Source organism: Myotis brandtii, unplaced genomic scaffold (assembly GCF_000412655.1).
Source record: "Myotis brandtii unplaced genomic scaffold, ASM41265v1 scaffold1471, whole genome shotgun sequence".
NCBI classification, from domain to species: domain Eukaryota; kingdom Metazoa; phylum Chordata; class Mammalia; order Chiroptera; family Vespertilionidae; genus Myotis; species Myotis brandtii.
The window spans coordinates 568-5,476 of NW_005355297.1; the positions used below are offsets into that span (position 1 = coordinate 568).

The window sequence follows — 4,909 nt, forward strand, 5'->3', positions numbered from 1 at the left end:
CTGTTCTGGGACATAGACCCTATGATCTGGGAGTATCCACCAGCCTTCCATTGTTCTCTTGCCCGCTTCTTTCTGGGCCCATTTCTCTTCCTGAGGAGTGTATTTTGGAGGTTCAGGTAATTCAGGGGCCAACATGATCCATGCTGGTGCTGCTTTTTCTTTAGCAGCCAGCTTGGCTGCAGCGTCAGCACGCTAGTTTCCTTCTGATACTATGTCTTTCCCTTTCTGGTGACCTTTGCAATGGATGACAGCTATTTCCTTAGGCTCCCAAACTGTTTCTAGTAACTTTAAAATCTCATTCTGATTTTTGATTCCTTTTCCTCCTGCTGTCAAGAGCCCCCTTTCCTTATATATGGCCCCATGGACATGCAGGGTAGCAAAGGCATAGCGCAAGTCAGTGTAGATGTTGGCATGCTTATTCTTACTGAGTTCTAGGGCTCTTACTAGGGCCCAAAGTTCTGCCCTCTGCGCTGACCATCCTTCAGGCAGGGCCTGTGCTTCAATTGTCTCAAAGTTTGATACCACTGCATATCTGGCTCATCTTTTTCCTTCATCTAAGAAGCTGCTGCCGTCTGTGAACAATACCAAGTCCGTGTTTTGCAGGGGCCTATCCCTTAAGTCTGGCTGGCTGGAATAAACCTCCTCTAGGACTTCCAGGCAATCATGCTCAGGGGCCCCCTCATCGATGGGTAGAAAGGTGGCAGGAATAAGTGTTCTCACTGCTTCTAATCGTACCTGCGGATTCTCACATAACAGCCCTTGATACTGAGTCATTCAAGCATGAGTCAGCCAGTGCTGCCCCCTTGCTTCCATCAGGGTGACAACAGCATGAGGTACTTTTACATTTAAGTTTTGTCCTAAGGTAAACTTATCTGCTTCCTTGTCTAATAATGTTGTGGCTCCAAGGGCCTTGAGGCACAGGGGCCACCAACTGGGTCATCCGCTTGGAGAAATAGGCTACTGGTCTTTGCCAAGGTCCAAACTCCTGGGTTAGAACTCCTAGGGCTACCCTTCTGTTCTTGTGAACAAAAAGATTAAAGTCTCCCATCACATCTGGTAGCCCTAGTGCCAGGGCCTCAGTGAGCTTTGCCTTTATGGTGACAAAGGCTTTCTCCTGTTTGGGACCCCAGTCGATGGGTGCCTTGTCTTCTCTTAAAGCTTCATAGAGAGGCTTGGCCAGGTCTGAAAACCCTGGGATCCAAATTCGACAGAATCCTGCCGCTCCCAGTGTTATGGGTTCACTCAGCGAGATAGACTACCGACTCAGAATTTAAATTTAAGAGCCTTTATTAAACTGGCCAGTGACTACAGCACATCCCTCCTCGCAGGGAGCCTCGTAGCTGCAGTAGTGACCAAGGTTACAGCAAAGCTTTTATTTGCAAAAACTACAAAGCGTTTCAAGAAACTACAAAGCGTTTCATTAGCTGTTCCTAGAACTGGCAGGGTAAAAAGTTCACAAAAAGTTCACAAGTACAAATAGGAGGAAAACGGGGTCACACCTGGCTGGGTTTAATCATAATACATTGTTTTTCTAAGACAATCAGTAATTTTTCTATGCCATGGTCCCTGCCCCTTAGCACACTCAGTAATTCTTCTATGCCACAGTCCCTGCCCCTAGCACATTCCCTACTGGTCTTATGCCCGAATCAAATCTTTGATTCAGTGTCCTCCTCTAAGATTTTGGAGTATTGGGTGTGTAAAACCATCAACTTTACAGCCTGTCCTGGGTGTTTGTGTGCCCACATACACAGTCCGTCTGGCAGACTTTCTGCCAAAAGGTTCCTGATGGCAGAGGCGTCCTTCCCGAGCTGGGCCCCTGTTCCTATCCCAACATAATAAGGGGGTTCAGGGTTAAGGCACAGCTAGCAATCTGTGGTCAGGTTTGGGGAGGTGCGATTCAGGAAAGAAAACATTAAGCCTAGGGTTCCCAGCAGCTGCCAGTTTGGTTTTCCTGCTCCTGTACCCAAAAGCTGTTGTAGGTCCTCAAGGGCTGGCGGGGTTGTGGCTGCAGGTGGAGTAGGGCTGGGGCTCCCAGACTTTTGTGACTCAGGGGAACCAGGAGGTTTGGCTGGGGCTGGGTGTTGTGACAGGCTCGGCCTCTCTGGCTTGTCTAGAGGACACAAGGGGCCAAACGGGTTGAGCCACCGGGGAAGAGTCCGGCGTTGGATGGTGAAGAGTTGGCCAGGGTCTCGGCCGCTGACATAGAGTCTTAGTCCCCACGTCTTTCCCCCTTCCCATTGGTCAGTCCACCAGGCGAGAGGCATGAGGAGGACGGGGTTACAATTTCCGACAGTGCAGTTCTTCTTTGGGGCCCCAGGTCGAACCTTTCTGTTCAGACAGAGGAGCTTGTCGGTGGGAGGTTTTTTCCATAGGGCTTGGGTCTCACAACCCCAAGAGGCACAGTAGAAGTTGCCCTCTACTCCACAGTTACTACCCTCTTCCCAGGGGCAAGCATAATGTTGAGTGTGCCATAACTCTTGCTCTAGGGCCAGGTCTCCGCACCCATAACCCCTGGCTCTGGTGACCCGGGGATGGCCCCCCGAGCCATACCCGGCAGATGTGGTTTGGTTACGGGAATTCCCCCAGTTTTCTCCAAACAGTTTACAGAGATCTGTCCAGATGACGGGCGCCCCTACTCCTACAACAGAGACTATAACAGTCCCATCAATAGTACGTGTGACCTCCAAAGAGTAATTTTTGGCCAAATGGGGATTTCCCAGTCCCAGCTGTAGGCAGATGAGGAGAGTCAGGAAGAACAGCGAGTGAGTCTGACCTTTAACAGGTCTCCGGTCTTCTGGACCCGCTATCCCTCGATGCTGTCGTTCGCCTTCTTAACCTGAGTATGATGGATCTAGTGGCTCAGCACTACCTGGTAGGGTCCATCCCATCTAGGTTCCAGGCTGCCAGGATTGTGGCGCTTCACCCAGACAAGATCACCTGGAGAGAAGGCAGGCTGCGTTGGACTGGATCTCGGCGCGTCCTCCTCCCCTACGGCTCTCACCACCCGTTGTGCCAACGTGGCGCTGCTCTGCAAAGCTTGTAAGGACTTAAGCAAATTTCGGGTAGACAGTCGGGCAAGATCTTCCTCCCTTAGCTGGGGAAGGAGAGGTGGTGACCTGCCAAACATAATTTCAAAAGGGGTGAGTCCTTTTATATACGGGGTGCACCTAGCTCTGAGGAGAGCAAAAGGAAGGAGACTTACCCAGTTTTCGCCAGTCTCTAATTTTAACTTAGTTAAGGTTTCCTTTAAGGTCCGATTCATCCTCTCTACCTGTCCAGAACTCTGTGGTCTATAAACACAATGCAATTTCCAGGTAACCCTGAGGGCCTTAACTATGGATTGTGTAACTTTGGTGATAAACGCCGGGCTATTGTCGGACCCCATGTATAGTGGTAGGCCAAACCAGGGGACAATTTCAGTGAGGAGTTTCCTAACTACTACCTGTGCTGTCTCTGCCTTGGTTGGGTATGCCTCAGGCCAGCCAGAGAAGGTATCAATGAAAACCAGCAAGTATTTATACCCTCCTTGTCCTCCTGGTATCTCAGTGAAGTCCACTTCCCAGTGTTCTCCAGGGTTCTGACCTTGGAATCACTGCCCCGGTGCAGCCACAACAGGGGGCCCTTGGTTTACCCGGGCACACACTTGGCATCTTCTAGCCAAGTCTTGGGATATTTTCTGGAGCCCTGGGATGTAAAATTCTCTTCCCAGTAGTTCTGATAGCTTCGTTCCCCCCAGGTGGGTACTCTGGTGGGTCTGGGAAGTGATGGTCCGCCCCAGGGCTTCTGGCACTATAGGCCTCCCATCTGGTAGAATTAGCCATCCAGCTTCTCCTTCCCGGGCTCCTAGCTTCTCAGCTAGCCTCTGCGTCTCCGGCAGATAAGTAGGCTTCTCCGGGAGCCTTCGCGCTGGCAGGGCTACGAGAACTTCTAGGGGCCCTACTGGTCTTTTAGCAACTTCCTTGGCGGTTTGGTCTGCAAACCGATTTCCCTGTGCTTTGGGACTATTACCCTTCTGGTGCCCTCGGCAATGAATTACTGCCACTTCTTTTAGCCCCCATATGGCTGCTAGGAGGTTAAGTATCTCAGGAGCGTTGTTAATGTCCTTTCCTCCTGAGGTCAAGAGACCCCTTTCCTGATAGAGGGCCCCATGCACATGTACAGTGGCGAAAGCATACCGACTGTCCATGTAAATGTTCACTCTTTTCCCCTTTCCCTACTGGAGGGCCTGAGTGAGTGCTATGAGTTCTGCCTTTTGGGCTGAGGTGCCTCGTCCTAAGGCTTGTGCCCAGAGAACCTCCTCCTGTGTTACCACTGCTGCCCCCGCATACTGGGTACCTTCCTTTAGGAAGCTGCTCCCGTCCGTGTAGAGGGTCTCATCTGGGTCTGGGTTCTGCAGGGGCTGGTCCACAGGGTCCTCGCGGAGGGAAGTAAGGGAAGTCAGTGTCTCCTCGAAGTCATGTAAAGGGGCCTCTGCCTCCTCATCAGGGAAGAGTGGGGCTGGGTTTAAGGCAGCTGTTTTCAGGAAGCAGACTCGTGGTGGGTCTAGCAGTAACACCTGGTACTGGGCAATGCAGGCGTTGGACATCCATCTCTCCAGGGGTCTCCTTAACAAGATCTCAACTGCATGTGGGGCAACCACTTGGAGATTTTGGCCAAATGTTAGCTTTGAGGCTTCCTTTACCAACAGGGCGGTGGCTGCAATGGCTCTAAGCAGTTGGATCCCGAGGCCACCGGGTCAAGTCTCTTAGAGAGATAAGCAACAGGGCGTTTCCATGGTCCTAGGGGTAGTGTGAGGACCACCTTGCCACCCCTTTGTTTTCAGCTACATATAGCTGGAATGGTTTGGTTAAGTCTGGCAGGGCGAGTGCCGGGGCACTCACCAGGGCCTCTTTCAGTTTCTTATAAGCTT

At 51.4% G+C, this 4,909-nt stretch overlaps 1 pseudogene; it reads right to left on the reverse strand.

The window, feature by feature from the left end:
• Positions 1-2,886: 2,886 nt before the first annotated feature.
• LOC102245085 lies at positions 2,887-4,906 on the reverse strand (annotated as a pseudogene).
• Positions 4,907-4,909: the final 3 nt, after the last annotated feature.